Source organism: Sciurus carolinensis, chromosome 2 (assembly GCF_902686445.1).
Source record: "Sciurus carolinensis chromosome 2, mSciCar1.2, whole genome shotgun sequence".
Lineage (NCBI taxonomy): Eukaryota > Metazoa > Chordata > Mammalia > Rodentia > Sciuridae > Sciurus > Sciurus carolinensis.
The window spans coordinates 131,349,028-131,374,618 of NC_062214.1; positions in this window are offsets into that span (position 1 = coordinate 131,349,028).

A 25,591-nucleotide genomic window follows, 5' to 3' on the forward strand; every position below is an offset into this window, starting at 1 on the left:
CTATAATTAGTATATTTCTCTTTGTTTGATTTTCCACTTGGCAAAACCTCCAGATTGAACACATAAAAAAAATTCCTACGGAAATGACAAAAGCAAAACAATTAAATCATAATGAGATTAAAACAAGGATATATAAATTATGAGCAATCACATAAATAGTGCTAAATTGAATTATATTAAAATTATTAAATAAAGTCACAAATGGAATATGACTCATTTAAACATTATTTAACAAACGGAATAAACTAAAATGAAGGTCTTAAAATAACTCGGAAAAAATGTTACCTTTTAAAGTGTTTTGGTTTAAAAAAAAACATATGGGCAGGTAGGAAATTTTAAATAAAAAACACAAGTCTTTATACAGTCCAAATATAGATACAGTAGTATGTCAGGCTTTAGTTAAAATTTCTCTGTATATAAAACGTGTAACTTGTCTTGTATTTATCTTTTAAAATGTTTTATTTCTAAAAATCAGATCATGTAACTAATTAAAATTTCAATTAATTAATAAGGTTTTTATAATCCTTTAATATTTTCTTGTTCTGTTTCCACATACAGATATGGATGGAACCTCGAGAGGCCACCGGAATATAAAATGAGGGGAAAAATCATGAGATGGAAATTGAACACAACACTGAGTTAAACTAAATAGAACTAATGTTTAAAAAAATTCTAAGATCCTGTAGGGTTTTGAATAACCTTCATATTAGTAATTTTCAGATATTGAGGTGGGGTACAATAATATGTAAATATTTTCAAGCTTCAGTATATAGCAGAATTACTTGGGTACTTATTGAAAAGATGAACACTATGAGTCCACTCAGTAACTATGGTATCAGAATCTCTAAAGACATCCAGGAATCAGCCATTTAAAAAACTACCCAAAATTGTTTCCAAGTAAGTGACTTTCAACCACATGTGAAAAGTATATATTGCTATCTAGATTTCAAATTTCAAACTGATGATTTTAAGGCAAAAACTTCAAAATATACCTTTCGCTAATCAATCAAAACTTTGGATTCTTGGTAACAATGTTCATTGAATGTCCAATAAAAGTTTGGTATTTTCAATGTGTTGTAGAATCATATAAATGTCTGGGAAACAAAGATCCCAACCACGAATCTCCATATATAAATATCTATCTCAGTTCCAGAGTGTCTTTATACTTTGTGTTGTGGTAAATAAGGAGGTGACTTTTGTTCATTACATGAATAGTTGAGTTTCTAGAACTGTGAAGGAACAGAAAAAAACTGGATTCTTGTGGCACCACTACAAAATAGATTGAAAACAGTTTTATTGGACTTTGTGTAACACTCATGTAATTGTTTTCATAAATGGACTATTGAAGATATAATAAGGAAGAAATTACCAGCAAGGAACAAAATCTACCCAGAGACAAGCTGAAAACAATTCATCCATGGAGAAGTTCAATCAGTCACATCTTTATTCCAAGGTGTTTACAAATTCTAAGAAGACAACCAAAGACCTAAGTAAATCGTGCTGGGAGTGGTCTAGTTTATGAGGAGTGATGGGGAGCTTGGAATATCTCATTTACAAATGGGAAGACCTGCACTATCCAAGAGCCATCAGACAGTCACCTGGTCTCAAGTTCAGCACTATCCAACAGTCACAAACCACATGTGGCTCCTGTGCTTGATATGTGGCTAATGCAACTGAGACTCAAGTCCTTGTTTTATTTAATTTCTATTCATTTTAAGTCTGAAAATGGACATTCTGTTTAGCTATTGTAACATGTTTAAGTATGATTTAGATAACTTTTTTATAAATCACCATTATCTACTGTATATTTTATGAAATATAAAGATGGATCAGGTATATCCAGTGATAACTTAGTATCCTAATTGAAAGATGCTACAAAGAGAAAATATATATTGGATTGTGAAAGCTTCATATGAAAAAAATTATACCATATCATTAATAATTTTTAATATGAATTCTATGTTGCAATGCTAATATTTGGGTTCTTATCTGAAAATGTATTTTATTGAAAGTAATTTCACCTCTTTCTTTTTACTTTATACACTGTGGATACTAAAACATTTAAAATTACATAGGTAACATGCACTACCTTTTATTGGACAGGACTTTTTAGGCAATTTTGAATAATTTGTTGCATATATGCTATACCTAACTTGCCATGTGTTTTTGCTATTGCATTGTATGTTAAGTCAGGAAAACAAAGAATTTTACATTTAATAATTATTAATAAAACTACATAGGAAAACTGAGGATTGTTACTTGCACAGGGTCATAGCAAAAGACTAAGAGCTTGCTAGATTCTTAGAATACAGTCTCAAAGAAATGAAGTTACCATATCTACCAGCATCTGCTAGTGTGCCCTTGTACCCAAAGCACTATGAATCTAAAAGAATAAAATAATAAATCACTTAAAGAGACCTAAGAGCATGAAGAGGAAGATTAAGACAAGCAACTGGAAACTGAATAGAAGGAAGGGTTTTTGAAGAATTTTCCAACTTTGTGATAGGATGCAAATCATTAAATTGTTATACTAAAGAAATTTTGTAAAGTAAAACAGGTAAAAAATGAACTTTCAGAAAGATATCCAAAAGACCAGAATGCTTCCGTACCCAAAATATCATTACTCAGCAATTTCAAAATTTCTTTGTAAATTTGAGATTAAGTGCTTAAATTTTTTAAATTAAAAATACAGTTCTAAGTTAACTATCAATTTGTTACCTGTAGAAACCAAGAGCAGGTGGAAAATTTAATAAAAATCATGCTTTTGTAAAGACACGTCCTTTGTATGATATAAACTTTCACTCAAAACATTCGATGTCTGCAGCATAACAAGTGCTCTGTCCAGTACTTTGAAGAAGGTGAGCTCTACAGAAGTACTTCTCTCTAATAACAAGTAAATATTGATTCTCAGAAAATACTTTCTCTTGAACAGCTGCTCCTTGTCCTCATCTTCCCAGGTTCTCTTCTTGCTCAGTTACATATTTCTGGTGCAGGTAATTGAAGATTTCCTTTTAATAATCCATCGAACACTCCTCTCTGGCATACTGAAGAAGTACACCCAATGCATGTTCTTTACTTGCATTCCTTCATCTTCATACACACCAGCACAAGTTAGAGGAAATCCAACATTTAAGGACTCCTATCAGTGTGACTGGTTAGTCGAAATAGAAAGTAAACAAAATGAGCATGAAAGAAGTACTCTGAGTTAATTATATCAAATAGGCAATTCCTTACCTATTAGTCTCACATTCCTTTATTCCTATATTAGAAAATAACACAAGTTTTAATTTCAACAAAATGATGCATCAAAAACCTAGATGAAATGCTTATACTTAGTAAATGTTAACAGATCTATTTCAGAAGTAGTTGATTAATGGTTGGAATTATTATGATAGTCTTATCTCTCTTCTGACCCTTCTCCATTGAGTGATGACTGAATTGAGTATGCAGTATATTTGCTTCAAAAAAAATAAAGACTCACCTGTCATAAAAAGCTAAAAACATGGATTTAGTATAGCATCTGGCAGATATTTATTAATTATGCCAACTAAAACAGATGGGCAGTCAAGCTTTAAAATCTGTTTTTTATGGCCTGGAATGACAATGAATAATAGGTCAAATGCTACTGAGTGGCGATTGTTCTTCATTAAAGAAGAATAAATTGGGCAATTTAAAATTGTCTTTGCTTGAATAATTGTCCTCTCCAAAAGATTTACTAGTCAAAAGATGAACTGGTGTCATTTGAAAACTGATCATGATATTTTTCCTTTTTTTGTATAAGAAGTAATGATAGAAGTTGAAGAAAAATACTATACCTTATAATATATTATGTAACCCACCCCCATAATACTGTCTACAATCAAAGGGCTATAGAATAAATAGGAAATTACTTTGTATAACATGGTGAGGAAAGTGTATCTATGTTACACACACATATAATGGGGTCTATGCATATGATGTAGGATATCATACTCAAAAATTTTCATTCATTCCAAAAATTTAGCCTTTCAACTCCTCAATGTCTTTGCTGTTCCTTGGCTTCCATTCCTAGTGGCTCAGTCTCTGACTCAGATCACACTCACTCTTTGGAACATTCAAATGTCATTGCAATTCATCCACCATCTTTATAATCTTTAATTAACTTGTTTTCCTGGTTTTTTTAAATTCAGTTCATACTCATTTTTGGCATTAATCTTCAAGGATCCCATATTCTTTCTTGTACCTCCAAAATATGGTAAGATATGTGTTCTTTCTCTCATAGTAATTTAATACATAAAGAGAAAGAAGATCACAACCACAGAAGGGGATCCTAATTAGAATAAGTTATACTACAAGTATGAATAATGTCATGTATATCTAAAAAATTTTAAAATAGTGATAAAAAAGAGAGAAAAGAACAAGATGAGCAACTGGAAACTAAATAGAAGAATTTTCTAAGAATTGGACTTCTTTATATTTTTTGGAATTTTTTTATTTTTTAATTTATATTGGAACATTATAATTATACAAAATAGTAGAATTATTGTGACATATCTGTACATGACAATAACAGTTAGCTCAGTTTAATGCCCATTACTTCCTTTTCCCCTTCTCTTCTCCCTTCCCCTGACCTCATTCCTCCAGTCTCCTTGTCTCCTTTCTATCTATGCTTCCTTGTAATAATACACAAATAATTAGATTGCTAATACTAAAGAAGTTCTGAAAAATAAAGCAGATGGAAATGACCTTTCACTCTAAGGGGTTGCTAATGCAAGATGAGGCTCCTTCATTTGAGGAGTCTCAAAATTCCAAATTTGCAAGATTTTCATAATATTATCTCTAAAAATAGTGACTATGAGATTATTTTTTGAAAAACTGTAACAAAGATTTCATAGATTAGTAAAATTTCTGGATTGGATGGGTTTTACTTTTTCTATAAAATTTTGCATTTAATGTTTGAAAATATCCTCAGTTTATTTTCTAATCATTTAAACCAGTATTTATTTTATACTATCATTTATAGAGTGCTGTATTAGAACTTTGATGAATAGGGAAAGCAAAGACCCTGTATCTGAGTGGATTGTCATGCAAAATGAATCGAAGGATTGAAAACTTATAGTAAGGTTTCCAAGATAAATACCAAGTGACAGTTTTATGGATGACTTCTCACTCTTTCCTTCTCTCAACATACCCTATCTCTATTTGTATTGGTTAATTTACGTAAAAGTTTCAGTAGTTTTGTCTAAGAAAGGTCAGGCTAAGACGAGAGTGTTCTTTGTGTTCAAATATACAATGAAGAGACCAGAGAGAAAACGCACATATAGCATCCATTACTGGAAGGAACCATTTGTGAGTTCTTACAGTAAGTGACATTGGAGAGAGAAATTCAAGATAAATTTCCAAGCAAAATCTACAAGACATAAATTAATAACATGGGGGGCAAATAATAAATATTGATATAGAATTGAAGAAAGATATTTACCTTCCTATTCCTATTCAGGAAACATATTCCTGAATGTTTGACTAGAGCTCAAAGAATACAACAACACAAATTCTGTGTGTTGTTGACCCTTAATACATTACAACATACTTTGGAGTCCTGGAAATAATAAAGATCTAGGTAGTTGGTGCTGAAGTCCTGCAATGATATATGTAAGGCTAAGTTGATTCACTCTTAGAATTCACAGATGTAGTGAATTCAGATCACAAAGTTATGGAACAATAATGAACCATTTAGGACAGAAGGTAGTTGAATACAAAACTGTGTGTTTGGAATTTCATGTTATAAAATTTTAGACTATTGAAGGCTAGAGGAGTCAGCAAGGGTTTTATGAAAATGTTGAGAATAATTTGAGACACTGAAAGATGGTCGTATTTACTAATGTAGTGAAACAGAGGGAGATGCTTCAGGTAAGCTGAACATACTTGTTTTAAGTGGCAGCCGTACTGCAGCTGTGATGCAGCAGGTAACAACCTGAGCAGATGGAGCATACACAAGAAGAAAAGTTGGGATAATTATAACAAGAAAAAAAAAGTGCCTCAGTTTTCCAGTGTCTTACAGGTTTCCAGGCATCTTCACGTAGGTTTTTGCCACAAAGGAGAGCCTAGTGTAAGAGGTGGTATACCTGTGAATTATTCTGTGATATAATGAAAAGGAAAGAGTTACTAGGAAGATAGAAAAGGAGGGGCAACCTGTACAAGAGTATAAATGGTTAGAGTGTATTATCTAGATCCTCCTCCTCCTTGTGATCAGTGAGGGGAGATTGAGCAGTCTCTTCATGATAGTCAGATGCTTTACAAATGAGCCTCAACCCCAACATCAAGGGTGGGTGTATTATAAGTCAGGACACTGTCATGGGCTTCATACTTTTGAGACCTTTTGAAAACCTATGTAGAATGCACAAAAAATAATCATCAACTTTAGGCAGAACTAATGGTTAATTTTATGTATCAATTTGAATATTTAATATTCAGTTCAATATTTTTCAGGGTCTTTCTGTGAGTAAACTTTTGGGATGATAAACAATTAAATGAATAAACTGAGCAGAGAGGATTTCCTTCCATAATGTGGGTGGTCCTCATCCAATCACTTGAAGGCCCTAATAGAGTGAAAAGGCTAATTGATCCTCAGTTGAATAAGGGAGAATTCTTCCTGACTGACAGTCTGTGGAATGAGGCATTGGATTTTTCTTCTTTAGACTGGAAGTGAAACACTGAATCTTTCTGGGTCTCTAGCCTGCAGATCTTCAGGCTGGAACTGCAATATTGACTCTCCTAATTCCCAGGTCTTTGGACTTCTACTGGGCTGAAACTATGCTATCGATTCTCCTGTATATCCAATTTGTCAAGTAATTCAAGATCTTAGGACTTGTTGGTTAAAATCCTTATAATATATTATAATGATTGCATCAGCAAATGTTTATAATAGATTTGTGTGGTATGTGTGTGTGTGTGTGTGTGTGTGTGTGTGTGTGTGTGTTTGTGTATAAATGCATCTGACATATTAGTTTGATTTCTCTGGAAAACCCCTGACTAGTATAAATTTTGGTACCAAGAATAGATTTTTAGGAACAAAAGTTTTTAAAAGTTAATTTTTAATTGACACATAAAAATTGTGCCTATTGATGGAATAACATTATATTTTGATGCATATATATATCATGTAATACTTATCAGGTTAAACATATTTACTCAAAGTGAAAACTTCTAAAAACTCTTTTAACTTTTTGAAATGCATAATACATTGTTGTTATCTATAATTTTTTTAAGGAAGCATTTTCTAAATTGGTTCTGAGGTTTCTGGAATTGACTTTCTAGTCTGATTAAATCTAAAGATGTGAATAACTCTATTTCCCTCAGTATAGAGAGTATTGACATTCCATGGTAATTTCTGGTGTTGTACATACACGAAATATCAATTTTACATTCTTCTCATGAACACTCTAAGAACCAAGAATCTTGGAGTGACTGACCATATGATACTTTTGAGCAGTTTTGTTATATTAACACGAATAATGAGATCAGTTGTTTGCTCTTAATGTCACTAGACAAAAAGGGAAAAGGAAGAACTTAAAGATTCAAATTCCAAGCTCAAACTCTGCATAAATGAACAGAAAGTTTACCTGTATGACCTGAAGGAACCCCTTATTTCCTACTGATTACTGAAAAACCAAACCTAGAATCTCATCTTGCAACTAGTTGAATTATAGTATAAGCTAACTTCCAGACTCTTAAAGTAGCTATGGTGAAAGTGAGGGCACTGATTGGCAAAGAATGGAATCCTGAAAGTTGGAATGGAGATAAGAAGAAAGATTTGAATGATACTGAAACTAACAAGTCTCTAGATTCTGATTGGTTTTCTTCATTAATAGAAACAATCTTTTTGCATCCTGTTGAAGAGGCCTCTCCACTGCCAGAGAAGAAGCTTCTCTACCCACACTGAGGAGGTTAGCCATACATTGCTCAAGGAAACAGTAATAACCTCCCTATATGTAGCTGTCCTGCATACAATACTGTCTCCTCAGGACCTACCCCCACCATCCTTCTTTGCATCTAGACCTATAACTAGATTCAAATTCCCTTAAAGTAAGCTTCAAAGTATCATTACCCGTGAGGAGGTGTGCTATACTCTGAAAACACTACTTGAATTTTCTAATTTATAGACAGAACTCCGAGGAACATATATGAGAATAGATATTTGTATCTAACACATGGGTTAATGATGGAGGAAACATGAATTAGATCAAAATAATTATAGGTTTATCAAACATTAAATGTTATAGCTCAAGATTTTAGAAAGAAATTTAACCTTTTTTTTTTTCTTTTTGGTTTATTGACTTGAACATGAACCAAAAGGTAGCCCACAGTGTGAAAATTAGAAATACCAGACCAGACTTGGTTTGAAAGGGAGGAAGAGACTTAAAGGCTTAGTAAAATTGGAATGTTAGAGTAGATTTATCATTTAAGACCAAATCATCCAGTCTAGGAGGACCCAGGAGAGACATCTTTCACTCTATTATGAGAAATAAATTTGTGAAGGAATCCACAACATCTTTTAAGAGTTCTGTGGTCACCCTTGTCTGTAGGCTAGAACCGACAATGAAAACTGGCCACTGAATTAGGAAACCTAAATGCAATGACAGTAAGTGCATCCTCAGCTGGATCAATGGGAATAACTTGAAACTTATGTCAAATAGTGTCACTCAATCATGAATGACCATGTTATTGATTGAATTTCTGTGTCCCTTCAAATTCATATGTTGAAGCCCTAAGTCCCAATGTATTTGGAGGTGAAATCATTAAAAGTAATTAGGTTAGATGAGGTTTTGAGAGTAAACTCCCATGATAACATTAAGGTACTTACAAGAAGAGGAAAAGGCACAAGAACTCTCTCTTTCTCCAGGCACATAAACACAGGAAAGGCCATGTCAGCATATAGTGAGAAGCTCACCATCTAAAAGCAAGGATGCGGTCATCATCAAGAGCTCAATCTATCTGTTGTTTAAGCAATCCAGTCTAGAGTATTTTGCTATAGGAGTCCCAACCAAGCCAGATAAGTGAGTTTGGTAATTATAATAGAGCCAAATCAGCAATCAGAATACAATGCTAAGTCCCCTGAGTAAGTAGGGATGCTTACTGATATGCAGCTATTGATCTAACAAATGCTTTTTCTCCATATCTGTTAAGAATGACCACTGTAAAAATTAAAAAAAAAATGACCACTAGAAGCAGGTTGCTTCCAGCTACCAATACTCTTACAGACCTATCATGTTATCTAGTTAGTCATAGTATTCTTAAAAGTGAAATAGGTAATTTTGTCTCTGTGTCTTCTATTTTGTACCATTGGTCTGCCTGTCTATTTTGGTGCCAATACCATGCAGTTTTTGTTACTATTGCTCTGTAGTATAGTTTAATGTCTGGTATTGTGATACCTCCTGTTTCACTTTTTCTATTCAGGATTGTTTTGGCTATTCGAGGTCTCTTGTTTTCCTAGATGAAGTTCATGATTGCTTTCTCTATTTCTATGAGGAATGTCATTGGGATTTTAATTGGAATTGCATTGAATTTGTATAGTGCCTTTGGTAGGATGGCCATTTTGACAATGTTAATTCTGCCTATCCAAGAACATGGGAGATCTTTCCATCTTCTAAGGTTTTCTTCAATTTCTTTCTTTAATGTTCTGTAGTTTTCATTGTAGAGGTCTTTCACCTCTTTTGTTAGATTAATTCCCAAATATTTTATTTTTTTTTTTTGAGGTTACTGTGAATATAATGGTTTTCCTAATTTCTCTTTCAGAGGATTCATCATTTATGAGTAGAAATGCATTAGACTTATGCATATTTATTTTGTATCCTGCTACTTTGATGAATTCATTTATTAGTTTTGGAAATTTTCTAGTGGAGTTTTTTGGATCTTCTAAATATAGGATCATGTCATCAGCAAATAGTGACAGCTTTATTTTTTCTTTCCCTATTTGTATTCCTTTAATTTCTTTGGTCTGTCTAATTGCTCTGGCAAGTGTTTCAAGGACGATGTTGAATAGAAATGGTGAAAGAGGGCATCCCTGTCTTGTTCCAGTTTTTAGAGGAAATGCTGTCAGTTTTTCTCCAATTGTACAGAATAGAAGACACAGAGACAAAACCACATAAATACAGTCACCTCATACTAGACAAAGGAGCCAAAAACATACAATGGAGAAAAGATAGCCTGTTCTACAAATGGTGCTGGCAAAACTGAAAATCCATATGCAGTAAAAGAAATTAAACCTCTACCTCTCACCCTACACAAAACTCAACTCAAAATGGATCAAAGATATAGGAATTAGACCAGAGACTCTGCACCTAATAGAAGACAAAGTAGGCCCGAATCTTTATCATGTTGACTTAGGATCAGACTTCCTCAATAAGACTCCCAAAGCACAAGATTAAAGCAAGAATCAATAAGTGGGATGGACTCAAACTAAAAAGCTTTTTCTCAGCAAAGGATACAATCAAGAATGTGAAACAAGAGCCTACAGAGTGGTAGAAAATCTTTTCCACACACACCTCAGATAGGGCACTTATCTCCAAAATTTATAAAGAACATACAAAACTTTACAACAAAAATACAAAGAACCCAAACAATAAATGGGCCAAGGACCTGGACAGACACTTTACAGAAGAAGACACACAAGCAATTAATAAATATATGAAAAAGTGTTCAACATCTCTAGTAATTAGAGAAATGCAAATTAAAACAACTCTAAGATTTCATCTTACTCCAATTAGAATGGCTTTCATCAAGAACACAAACAATAATAGATGTTGGCATGGATGTGGGGAAAAAGGCACACTTTTACATTGTTGGTGGAATTGCAAATTGATGCAGCCACTCTGGAAAGCAGAATGGAGAATCCTAAGAAAACTTGGAATGGACCCACTTTTTGACCCAGTTATACCACTCCTCAGTTTATATCCAAAGGACCTAAAATCAGCAAACTACAGTAACACAGCCACATCAATGTTTATAGCAGCTCAGTTCACAATAACTAGACTGTGCAACCAACCTAGATGCCCTTCGACAGAAGAATGGATAAAGAAACTCTGGTATATATACACAATGGAATCCTATTCAGTCATAAAGAAGAATAATATTATGGCATTTGCAAATAAATGGATGGAATTACAGAATATCATGCTAAGTGAAATAAGCCAAGCCCAAAAAAACCAAAGGCAGAATGTTTTCCCTGATAAGTGGAGGATGAAATATAATGGGGGTGGGGGTGGGGAATGAGAGAATAATGGGGGAACTTTAGAATATGTAGAAGAAAGTGAGAGGGAGGTGGGTATGAAAAATGGTGGAATGAGACAGACATCATTACCCTATGTACATGTATGATTGCACAAATGGTATAATCTACATTGTGTACAACCATAGAAAAGAAATTATGTACCCCATTTGCGTATAATGAATCAAAATGCAGTCTGTAAAAAATTAAAAGCTAAATTTAAAAAATACATTTAAAAAAAGTGAAATAGGTAAGAATCCCATTTACTTCCTGATCTGCATAAGCAGGAAAGTTCTAGGTCAAAGAAAAAAAGTGAAGCTGAATCATAAACATAGAGTCATGGGTCCTCATGGTCCCCTTGAAGAAGAAGCTTTGTATGCTGCCAATAATTTATACTGCTACTATTTCTCCCAGTCCCAAAGATATCCATGGCCTTTTCCTAGAGTCAGTATGCACTGGGGGAAAAGAATAGCCAGTCATTTCAGAGACCACTAGACACTATCTCTGAAAAAACGTTAATTCTAGGAGAAATAAAACACTCACCACTCAGATGAGGGGGCTGTGGAAGACAGGAACAATGGAGTTTTAGCTCTCACTGGGCCCAGCAGTTTTCGAAACCCACTCGGTGGTTAGTTCCTCAGTTCTTAAATGCATAATTGGAATGTATTTACTAAGCAGTTGGAAGAATTCCCATTGGTCCTCTGATCTGTAGTAAGAAAAGACCAAGTGGAAACCACTAGAACTGCTTCCACATGGGCAAACAGTAATCCAAAACTACTACATTCCTTGAGGAACTGCTGAGATTAGTGACATCATCACAAACTTGAAAGGTACAAATGTGCTAATTCTCAATATAATCCTATTTAATTCAGCTATTTGACCTGGACGAAGGCAGATGGATCTTGGAGAATGACAGTAGATTATCATAAGTGTAACCAGGTAGTGATTCTAATTGCAGCCACTATGCCAGATGTAGTTTTATTGCTTATACAAATAAGCACATTACCTTGAAACTGGTATGCAGTCATTCATCTTCTCCATATCTTTTAGTTTGCTTTTATCTACCAAGGTCACAAATACGTATTCACTATCCTCTTTCAGTGATATATCAACTCTCCAGCCTGGCATCATGATTTATATCTTAGGGGTGTTAATTGCTTCTCCCTTCCACAATATATTTTACTGTCAGCCATATTGATCAATTTATGTTCATTGAACCTAATGAGTAAGAAGTAGCAACTACTACTCTAGACTTCCTGGCAAGAACTTTTGTGCACATGTGAGTGAGGAATAAATCTGATGAAAATGCAATGGCTTTATATCTTAGTGAAATTTCAATATGTGTAGTAAAATAGAGCAAATTGAAAAATTCCTTTTAAGTGAAGGATTAATTGTTACATATGGCCCTTTCTACAAACAAAAAAAAAGAAGAGGCACAACACCAAGTGAGTCTCTTTGGATTCTGAAGATAAAGTATTCATTAAGTGTGTTGCTTCAGACTATTTTCTTCTGAGTGACTCAAAAGCTGCTAGTTTTGAGTGGTGCCCAAAACAAACAAAGCTTCCTCCTCAGGACTGGGCTGCTATGCAAATTGCAGTCTTATGATCCAATGATGTTTGAAGTGTCAGCAGAAGATAGGAATGCTCTTCGGAGACTTTGGCAAGCTTCTCTAGGTGAACTGCAACTTAGGTCCATAGGATTTTTAAGTACAGCCCTGTCATTCTTTGTGGATTGCTAAGAATGTTTTTCTTTTTGAAAAACAGCTCTTGGCTTGCTACTGGGCCTTAATAAATATTGAATGCTTAACTATGGGCCACAGAGTTACCATATAACTTGAGCTGCCCATCATAAAATGGGTGTTATTTTAAATTTAAATGTGTATTGTCATAATTCATTACCAAATAGAAGCAAAGTGTAAGTGACCAGATATGAGCAGGTCCTAAAGGCACCCGTAAGTTAGATGAAGAAGTGTCCCAATTGCCCATGGTTCCCATTCTTTATACTCTCTCCCACCTATAGCTTTTTAGGAGTTCCCTACAATCATTTGATAAGAGAAGATACAGGTTCATTTATGTATGATTCTGCACAATATGAAATCCCCACCTAAAAGTGCATAGCTAGAGCTTCTTTCTTACGCATGCCTGAAGCTCGATAGTAAATAAGTCTTCCTAGTTGGTAGAACACTCAGCAACGAACATGAATGTTCACTGTGCTTAAAAAAGGAAAAGGGCAGACACGTAATTATTTACAAATCTATGGTTTTTTCCAATGGTTTGGATGGATGGTCAGGAACTTAGAAGGAATATGATTGGAAAATTGAAAACAAGGAAATTTGGGGCAGAGATTTATGGATAGACCTCTCTGAATTAGCGAAATATGTGAAATGAATCTTTTGTGAATACTCACCAAGTATTGAATTATCTAGAGAAGATTTTAATATTCAAGTTAATAGTATAAGCATTATTTGAATTCCAGTAAGCATCTTCCCATCACCAAAGAGCTCATTTTGAAAATAGTGGAAGAAATACAGACTATGCATGGGCTCAGCAACATAGACTTCCATTCACCAAGGTTGACCTGGCTACGGTCGACAAGTACTTAATATGTCAGCAGCAGAGACAAACACTGAATCCAATATGGCATCATTCCCCAGAATACTCAACTAGCTACTAAAAACGCCTTATCTACTCTCATGGTATTCTACACAGTCTTGCTTCAGGTCAAGAAACTCATTTCACAGCAAATGAAATGGGGCAATGAGCCCATTATAATGGAATGTACTAGTCTATATCCCATTGCCCTAAAGCAGCTGAATTGACAGAACAGTATAGGATTTATTTATAACACTAGACACTGGGATTACTCTATAGGCTGGGACAAGCTTCTTCAGGAGTCTATATATGTTCAGAATCAGCATCTGTATGTTTTCTCTGTAACTAGTATATACAGACCCAGGAATGAAGGGGTGGAAATGGGACTGGCATCATTCATTATTACTCCTACTGACCCACAAGTAAAATTTTCACTTCCTATCCTCACAAGTTCACACTCTGCTGTCTAGAAATCTTAGTTCTACAGGGAGGAATGCTCCTAATAGGAAACACAACAATTGTTCCATTGAACTGAAAGTTAAGACTGTTGCCTGGACAGTTGGTCTCTGAATCAATGAGCAAAGATAGGAATTACTGTGGTGACTGGGTTGACTGATCCTGACTATCAAGAGGACATTGAACTGCTACTCCTCAATGAGGGCAAGGACGAATATGTCCAGAATACAGGAGATGCCTTAGGGTGCCTCTTTGAATTATGATGCTGTGATTAAGGTCAGTAACTCAATCCAGACAGAAATACTAATGGCTCAGAACTTTTAGGAATTAGGTTTTAAGTCACTCTTTAAGGTAAAGAACCATTACTATTTTGTCTACTTCAAGTTCCATTCAGGTAGTCTCAATGTTCTTCATTAAGTCCAATCCATCACAGATAGTGTACTGCCAAAGTCTCTATGAAAGACTTAATGTCATAAGGAGAAAGTATCTTCTAGGGCAAATGGTGCTTAGACTATAATTAATATTGTTTTCTTCCTGCTCCATTGCCCATGATAAATTTCTCTCACAGTGAGTTTTCTGGGATGAAGTTTAGATGGAAAGTGCTGCAACGGCCCATTTACAACTCTCACTGAGCATGAGAGAATTAAGAGATGTAGTCTGAACTCTCTAGATTCCACATGTACTACTTTCTTTCCAACAAGTTATAGTGATAAGCATAAAATATTCTACTAATACAGTGACTGCTTTCTTTGCCTCACATATTCATAGATCTTCCTGCATCCTTAGCTTTCACTTTCCTTTATCCAAAGAACAAAGTTTTACTTTTGTCCCTTATTGCTGACACTACATATTAGTTGGATCTTTCTATTAATTACAAGTGGATATTATTTCCTCCTGGAGGATGTATTATATTTTCCTACAGAAATTGTGCTGCAGTGTTTATTATTGGTTTGAAAGCAAGGAGATAGGAGGTAATCTTAAAAGAAGAACATTATTTTGCAAGGAACTTGCCACAGTGAGGCCTCTAAAGTGCCTATATTTGAGGGTTGACTATATCAAAGGAGCTGCTTTTGCCATCCTTGATGGTTCAGAAGCATCCGAAAGTTTAGCTTCTTCTCTCTTATCCACCAAAATGTTCCTACGTCAGGTTACATAGTCCTAGTGTGTTCCTGTTAAGATAGTGACTTTAACACATGAGATCTGTCAGTCTCTGTGCAGCAGCTCTGTTACCATTACAATTTGATCCTGGAACTGGTTTTAGTAAGTCTGACTTGTAGATGCATGAAATTAGAATCTCTGTAACACCACCAGTTACGTCCTATTTCATTCCATATTTTGAGTTGCTAATTTGCTAACGTGAGCTCCTTGTCTTATTTTTGTGGTTACCTAAATGAATCAAAATGCAGTCTATAAAAATAAAAAAAAAATTAAAACAGTTAATTCCACTATCCTTGTGGTTATTATTTCCTACCACTCCTCCCTACTAGTGCCAACAGTTCATAAGCCAGTACTTGGCATTCTCTCTACAATTTACCAAAACTCACCATTAATTAAAGTGTAAGTAATTATGATACCACTTTATCTAGCAATCATCACCTGCATCCTTAATACTAGCAATTAGGTCATTATTACTGACTGATGAGTGATGTAGTTTCAGGATTCTACCCTGAGAGTCTGCTTTCTAGGAACCCCATGGCATCATATGACTTAGTCTTAGTTCTGTAAAGGAAAAAAAGGAGTCAGAAACAAAAACTTAAGTGTTGTTATTTTACTTTGGAGAGTAATCTCATGAAACAGGTGAAGTGTCTGAGAAGAGTGGAGTAAGGAAAAAAGGAAAATCAGTTTAAGTGTGTGTCTTCAAGTTAGTTGGTACCTTATGATCAACTACACTTGATTCTTTGAAGATATTTTATGGGGAACTAAGCAGAATGTTCTATAGAATTGTACAATTAGGGACAGAAGAGGAAGTCATTTATCTAGAGCCTCCTTTTCTCCATTGGACAAGGGTGTTGAACTATGTGCATTTTTGGGTTTTTACAAAAGTGAATGCTGGTCATCTTCCTGAGGCAATCCAAGCAGAATAGAATCTTTAGAAGAGACGTTAAAAGACACCAAATGCAATGTCAGGTTGTACCTACCAAAAGCTGAGTGTATCCATAATATATTCAATAAAAATAGTTGAGAGGATGTGAAGCAGAACGCAAGAGTTATCTGATAATGTTGGTAATCAAATGAATGAAGAAATTGATGTATTGAAAACAATCAATATTACAACAATCAAGGGACTCTGTGAATCAACAACAAAAGGAAAAAAAAAAAAAACTACCACAGACTATTGAGCAAAAGTTAATGAAAAACCCATTCTAGAAAATAAAGCCTAGAAAGATAGAAAGCATTTAAGGAAATAAACAGAGGCATTACAAAGAGGGTAAATGATAATTAAGACATGATAAAGTGTCACCTGATATTTATAGACTGGTAAAAATGAAAATGATGATTTAACAAGTGATACTATGTACTCTTGGACCTATAAATAACTAAATTGTTGGATTTATAATCCAAGGAACTCTTAGACCAAGTCAAAGAGAGATCTATAGGGAAATTCTCTGTAGCTTATTTGTTGTGGTGGGGAAATCGAGGCATTTGTGTTTCCAACTCTGGGAAAATAGGTAAAGTGTCACTGATACACTACATGATATTAATTGGAAGTAAGTAGGAAACCGTGGGTATGCCATAAGCAAAATGACAGAAAGCATAAAAATAGAGCATTTAGTAACAAGAAGAAGGAAGCAACAAGAAATTAATACATTAATATAAACTAAACATGTACACAAACAATATGAGTTCTGGAAGAACACATGCAAAAATAAACACATAAAACATGTGGATAGCACAGGAAAAAGAAAGATAATGAAAGTGAAATACGGAAACAAAAAAGAACAAATAATTAAACAAGAGAAGTGCCTGTTTTAGATATTAGAAATTCTAATCTTTTACCACATTTCTCACAAAATTTAATATGAAAGAAGGCAGAAGAAGAAAAAGAATGGTGGTCACTCTGGTTTTCTGATTTGATGGCATCTGCTTTCTAATACCTTGAACTTTCTTTGAATTAACATAGAATATATAAACAAGATTTAAAACCATATAAAATTCAGGGTATTATCTCATAATTGTTCAATATTCCCAGCTAAACACTCTCAGTTTCTACTCTGACATAGAAAGCAATACCAGAACACAATATATTTTGAATTCCTACATATTTCACTACTTAAATATTTATTTTCAAATAGAAATGATTTTAATTAGAATATGAAATTATTATTTTCATGGAAACTGACACTTTTATGCTGTAGCTTAATATTTATTTTGTTGCCTTGATTCTTTTACTTGTGTTTTGCAACATATCCTGCTATGACTACACACATGAAAAGTTTGTCACAGCTTTTCTTCACTCCTCAACTCTTCTCCTTCAGATAAAACACAAGGGGGGGGAAAGCTGCTCAATTTGGTTTTCTGCACTCTCACAACACCACATATATGGTGTTAATCTTTTAAACCCAGCAAACTGTTGGTGTATAAAAAACAATATTCTCCAAGCGCAGAGGGTCAAGTAGTGCAAAGATACTTAAAATGATGCAGAAGGCCTATTTGTCTACTACCAAAAGAATTACTGAACTGCTGTTTGCAATGCTCTGTTTTTGTATGTAACTTTTCTTGGCAACAGATGCAATATTTATAGTAAAGTCTATCACCGTTTATTAATGTTATACATTAGAGTTATTTGCTACTCTAGAAATGATATGCTAAAATATGCCAAAGCATTTTCAAATAAAACAAGAAAAATGAGCTGACAATTTATTAATTGAGTTTCATTGTTTCAGAATAGAACATGATAAACCTTGAATAAAACAATGTAAATATATTGATTCATTTTACATAATTGTTCCATCCATTTATAATGATGTCTTCAGAAAGTACTAATCTATTTTATTTTTCCTCAAATTAAAAGAATTTTCCTTCTTTCTTTCTTTCTGGCTTTTTTTTCCCCCAAAAGTTACTTTTCAGTAGTTCATAGCCAAGTAGAAGAAAAGTATAGCAATAACCTGAATATTCATTTTTCCATAGCTGTGCAGGCAACTTGTTAATTGGGATCTTACCATTAAATATGATTTGGAAGAATTTGTTTCATAGAGTTTATGTTGCATAGCAAATTTTTATTTTAAGCAAAACTAATCAAAGGACTAGTCTTAAAGTTCTAACACATTGCTAAAATAAGTACATTACTTAATGTATATCAATGATTTCACTTGCCAAAGGAAGCAATTGCAATATATGTTTTAGATATATATTTAATGATTGAAAAATATACCTAACTTTTTAAATTTATAAATTAAATTATTTTTAACTGATATATAAAATCATAAAAATAGTACAAATTTTTTGCTACTATTATGATGTTTCAAAACATATGACATAAAGTTTAAATCAGGATGAAAGTATTTCCTCAAACATTTATCATGCTGTTGATTGAAAACATTCAAAATCCCTTTTTCAAGCTTTTGAAACATATAGTACATTATCACTACCTATATTCACCATACTGAGCAATAGTATATCAGAATTTCTTACTGCAATCTAATTATAGCTCAGGACTCACTGATCAAATACTCCCCATCCCTTTCCTCTATTCTCAACAGCCTCTGGTAACCACCATTCTACTTTCAACTTCTATAGGATTCGCATTTTTGATTCCAGATATGAGTGAGATCATGCAATACTTGCCTTTTTGTGTCTGGATTATTTAATTTAACATAATAATCTCCAGTTCCATCCATGTTGTTGCAAATGATAAGATTTCACTACATTCCTTTTTAAGGCTGAATAGTATTACATTGTGTGTGTGCACCATATTTCTTTATCCATTCATTAATTGATAGACACTTAGATTGCTTTCATTTCTTGGCTATTATGAATAGCACTGCAATAAATGTGTGTGGAAATATTTCTGAGATATATTGAATTTATTTCCTTTCCTTAAATACTCAGTAGTGGATTGCTGGATCAGATGGTAGTTCTTCTTGTAATTTTATGATGAATAGCCACACTGTTTTCCATAATGTCTGTACTAATTTACATGTTCACCAATAGTATAAAATGTTTCCCTTTTCTCCATATCCTCACCACCACTTGTTATCATTTGTCTTTTTGGTAAGAGCCTTTCATCCTGGAGTGAGATGATACCTCACTGTGTTCTTAATTTGACTTTCCCTAATGGTTATTGATGGTGAGCATTTTTATTTGAATGTCTTCTTTTGAAAAATGTCTATTTAGGTTTATTGCTCATTTTTAGATCAGGACCTTTTGTTTTCTTATTGGCTATTGATTTTTTAGTTCCTTATATATTCTGGTTTTTAACCCTTTGTCAGATGTATCATTTGCAAATATTATCTCCTATCCTTTTGGTCTATTACTCTGTTGATTACTTCTTTTGCCATTCAGAAGATTTTTAGTTTGATATAATTTCATTTGTTTGGTTTTGCTTCCTGTACTTTTGAAGTGTTGTTCAAAAGTAAATCCTTGTCCATTCCAATATTGCAAAATATATTTTTCTTCTAGTAGTTTCATAATCTCAGATTTTACATTTAAGTCTTTAGTTCACCAAAAGTCTGTAACTGGTGAGAGAGAAGGGTCTAGTTTCATTATTTTCTACTTGGACATCCAATTTTTCCAGCAACATTTATTGAATGGACTGCCAGTTCTTCATGAAAGTTCCTAGCACCTTTCTCAAAACTTAGTTGACTGAAGATATGTGTCCCCCAAAAGTGCACACTTTAAAAGTTTCATCTCCAGTACAGCAGTTTGATAGGTGGAGCTTTTAGGCAACGATTGGATCTTGAGGACTGTGACCTTACCAGTGGATTAACTTATTGGATGGATTAATCCTAAAACTACTGGGAAATGGAATCTAGGAAGGTCCCCGAGTGGGGACCTCCAACTAGGAAGTTAGTCACTGGGTGCCTGCCTTGGAAGGGTTAATATCCCTGGCCCCTGCTTCTGCTTCCTGGCTGCCATGAATAGCTTTCCTCACCACACCCTCCTCCAGGATGGTCTTCCTTACTTTATGATCAGAGGAATGAAGCAGGAGGATCATGACTGACACCATAAAACTGTGAGCCAAAATAAATTTTGCCTCTTCTAAGTTGTTCTTGTAGGTATTTTGGTCACAGCAACAAACAGCTGACTTAACAGTCTATGTGTCTGTTTTTACAACAATACAATGTTGTTTTGATTACTATGGTCTTGTAGTATAGTTTAAGTCATGTAAGTTAATGCCTACTACTTTGTTCTTTTGTTCATGATTGTTTTGGCTATTTGGGGGGGTTTTGTGGCTCCAAATTTTAGAATTTTTTAAAATTCTGTATATACTGTCATTGGTATTTTGATAGGAATATCATCGAATGAGCAGTATGGACAACTTAGCAGTATTGATTCTTTCAACCCATTAACAAAGAGTTGTCTTTCCATTTTTATGTGTATTCTTCAACTATTTTCATTAATGTTTATTGTATTATTGTAAAATTCTTATATTACATTTATTCCTAGGTATTTTTATTTTTATTTGCTTTCTTGAATTCTTCAGAGGATAATTCATTATAATGTATAAAACAGTACTAATTTTTGTATGATGATTTTGCTTCCTGCATCTTTACTGTGTTTATTATTTTTCATGGGTTGTTGCTTTTAGTTTGTTCATTCATTTTGGTGGAGTCATCGAAGTTTTCAAAATATACCATTTTATCATTTGTAAACAGTGGCAATTTGACTTCCTCCTTTCCAATTTAATTGCCCTCTATTTCATTTTCTTGCCTGATTGCTCTGCCTAGAACTTCCAGTTCTATGTTGAATAAAAGCCCTATAAGGGACTTCTTTGTCTTCCTTCAAAACTTAGAGAAAAGGTTTCGCATTTTACCTCATTCCATATGTTGTTAGCCTTGGATTTCTTATATATGATCTTCACTAAGTTGAGGTATGTTCCTTCCATACCTAGTTTCATGAAAGTTTTTGTCATGAAGGATAATGAATTTTATCAAATGCCTTTTCTATCTATCGGGAAGATCATACCATTTTTGTCCTTTATTCTGTCCATGTGCTGTATGATGACTCTTGATTTCATATGTTGAGCCATCTTTGCACCCCTGGATGAATCTCATCTGATTATGATGGAATAATTTTTAAAATATGCTATTGGACTTAGTTTACTAATATTCGATTGAGGATTTTTTAAATTCTGTGTTTATCAAGGATATTGGTCTGTAGTTTGCTTTTCTTTTTCTTTTTTTTATTATGTTCTTGTCTGGTTTTGGTAGTAGGATAATGCTGACTGGACAAAATGAACTAAAAATAGCAGTATAATTTCTACCTTTCCATTTTTTAGGCATTTAGCTTCATTTTCTTATCTGATCACTTGCTAGTTGAAAGCTACTGATGTTGTAATATCACTCATTTTTTACTATTATCTAATTTTTAAGGATATATTTTCAAAGTTCTCACTTTATAAATTGTATTTCTTATAGATCTTTCATAGGTAAATTCTAATAAAGTTCTCATTCCTAGACAAATATAGAATAATAAAAGAAAAAGTTAGCTTCATTCTTGAACATAAAAGTAAAAGTTGAAATAAAATATTAATCTGAATTTTTAAATGTATAAACATGCTTCATGACCAAGTAGGATTCATCTCAACAAGACAGAATTATTTCATATTGTTAGATGAAAACCCCTACTACTATATGCAAAAAAATACAGATTTAATAAAATTCAACATGCATTTAGGTTTTACACAAATATACCTAGCAGACTAGGAATATGTTCATGTCTATATATGAAACTTTAATACATGGCTGGTCTTTCATTGTAGAACATCGTGATTTTGAAAGACTATTCCCTAAGAGTCTTAGTTGTTCAAATGGGGAAGAAATTGAACCTCACCTCAGACTACCTACAAAAAAAAAAATTCAAGTGAAACAAGAATTTCAATATTAGAGGAAGAACTTTAAAATATTTAATAAAACTTTAAAAATCTTTAAATATTTACAAAAATACTTGGGAAAACAGCTTTTGCCTTGAGAATAGGGATTAATAAAAGAAAACTCAAAAATTTATAATTCTGAAGGATAATACTGGTATATACAAGTACACTGGAAGCTTAAACCTCTGTTAATCAAAGGCCATTCTTAAAAAATTTGAAAGATTAGTCATCAAATGGGATAAGACAATTGTAATGCACGTAACTGACAAAAATTACACAACAGACTTCCCTAAAGAAAAGCAAATGTAGAAAAAAATATATGAACAGAAATTTCAGAGGAAATGAAATATGTACAACAATAATTTGTATAAAATAAAGTGCTTTGTTATTTATCAGTGACATATCAATTGTCTACAATGAGATGTTCTTCATGTCTAATTTATAAAAAGCCATAAAATTTAGTAGCTATAAAAGATGTTGATAAATAGAGACTGTCATAAACCATTTGTTAGTAGCAATATAAGGTGGTCAACTACTTTGGAAACAAATTTGTATTGCTTTGTAAAATTGAACATGTGCACACGATAGAACAACAACAATTCTACTCCAAAATATAATTCCTAAAAACATTTTGGAATAGATATAAGAATGTCCAGAGCCAGAATGCAATAGTGAAACACTGGAACAACAACCTAAATACCCAATGATACAATTATAGAAAAATAAATGGGTATATGAAATTTGACACAGGGAAAATAAATAAATAAGAAAACCACATGGATTTAACTTGAAATAAATTGAACCAATATATTGATTTCCAGATAGTATTCTGTAGTGGACTATATTAATAAAACTCAAAAAAGTGAGAATGAAAAATAATATTTATGGATATTAGATATGTAATAAAATTAATTTTTATATCAAGAGAGTAGTGCTTACAGATAGGATAGACAGGATGCACAAAAGCCATATTCATCCTATTCTAGATGTTACATTGAGTGGTTGATTCACTGTGTTTTCATGATGCTTTATAATTTACATTTGTGTAATTCAATATTAATGGGTCAAATGGTAAAAAAAAAAAAAAAAAAAAAAAAAAAAAACTAAGATTTATCTATGTGAAGAAGAAAGAAGGAACAAGATGGAGAGACAACAACATGATTACCCGTCATTCTTCTGAGCACCTCTACTTCCACTGGGTAGGAGTAAAGGCAACAGTATAATAACCAAGCAATGTTCTTTTGGTCAAAAGTTAAACACATGGGAAGGTGTTTGAGAGAATTATGATGTCTTTTCTTGTTTAGAGTATTGTAGGGTTTTGTTCTGATTGAAAAGGTTTAATAGAATTTGTAGGAAAAAACTGTAGAGAAAACGGGACTTGGGAAGCTAAGACAGGAGAATCTCAAGTTCAAAACCAACTTCAGCAACCGTGAGGCACTAAGCAACTCAGTAAGACCCTGTCTCTGAATAAAACACAAAATAGAGCTGGGAATGTGACTCAGTGGTTGAATGCCCCTGAGTTCAATCCTTGATACCAAAAAGAAAAAAGAAAAAAAAAACAAAATTAAAATATTAAGAATATAATTTGGGGACATGAAAATACAAAATTTAAATTTTATTCAAGCTGTCGATATAGCTACTATAATGGACAAGAAACACAAAAGACAGTACAGCATTTTAACACCATGAAAAAACAATGTTATGGGAAATATGGCGATTTCTTCAACAAATAAAATGCATTGTGACAAAAGAGGAATATGAATTATTGTTTAAAATAATATTTAATTGCAATATGTGGTAATCATAACATATAGAAATTATTTGGATCTTGTGTTAACAAAAATTTATCAGCTGAAAGAAGAATTTGACCATTATATTTGGTCAATGATTGTATAATGTAGTAAATGATTACTTTTGACATTAAATCATTACTTTTTAATTTTTCTTATGATATTCATTTGGTAATTTTTATGGTATCTTAGTTTTTGAAGATAAGTTGCAACATATTTACAGGTAAAATAATAAAATGTGGATTGTTTAAAAATAATTGTGGCAAGAAAAATGGGTGGGAACATAGATCCCAGAGATTAGTCATGAATTGATATCCATTAAAATTTGGAATCATGGAGTTCTTTCTATTGTTCTCTATTCATGGTTAATGTGTATGAAACTTTCACTGGAATATATTAAAATAAATAAAAAAGAAAACATATTTTCATATGTCTCATCTAGTCCATTTATTCATTTTTCATAACATATAACAATAGCATAGTTCTTTTTACTATCTCTTTTTTTAAAGAAGAATAAAACACACCCAGAAAATCTAAGGAACTCAAAAAATAAGTTTAAACTGAGGTAGAAGTAGGATCACAGCCCAGAGGCCACAGACTTTTATCCAATGTCTTTCCACCATCTCTAAATACACAGAAATTAATACTCTCACTGGGTGCTCTTCCAGGTCATTACTTTGAAATGAAAAAGAGCACATGGAGGAAAGAGATGTGTTCTGAAACATGTAATGGAAGTGTATTATAACCTGGTAAACAAGTTCTAAAAATGAACCAACCCTTGGAGAGTTTTGTTCTTTTTACTTTTTACCCCATTACCTCTCCCCCGGGAGAAATCCTGGCCAAAAATTAAATGCACTTCATTGTTGCTTTACTGTCTTCTCTAAATAAATAAATAAAAGTTACTATTTCTAAATGTGATATGCTACAAATTAGAGTAGCAGTTCTGGCAACATCTTCAGGTACCAAGGGAACAGACAACAGGTAAACGTTGGGTTCTGTGTGATTTCAACCACAGTTATAAAATGGCTCGTTTCCTAGGGGAGAAGAGAGGAAAGAAAGGGACCTGTCTAGAGCACCAACGTGATGACCATGGCAGAAGCGAGAAATGGAAATTATTTTTACTTGTGATAATGGTACTTAGATTTATGAGATCTTAGTTTTTGGAGATAAATGCCAACATATTTATGGATGCAGTATTAAAATGTTGAGGATTCACTTTAAAATAACTGAAAGAGAAGCGGAAGAATGATTAATTTTAATGTTGATGAACCTTTATTCATTTATTTATTTGTACGTGATGCTGAGAATTGAACCCAGTGCCTCACGCATGCTAGGCAAGTGCTCTACCACTGAACCACAACCCCAACCCCAATTTTAAGTTTTAAATGGCTCATGGTGGCTTGTTTTGTAAAATACAAAAATATTATGTATGAAAATTCATTTCTTCTTTTTCTCTATTTGGCTGAAATAAATGTCT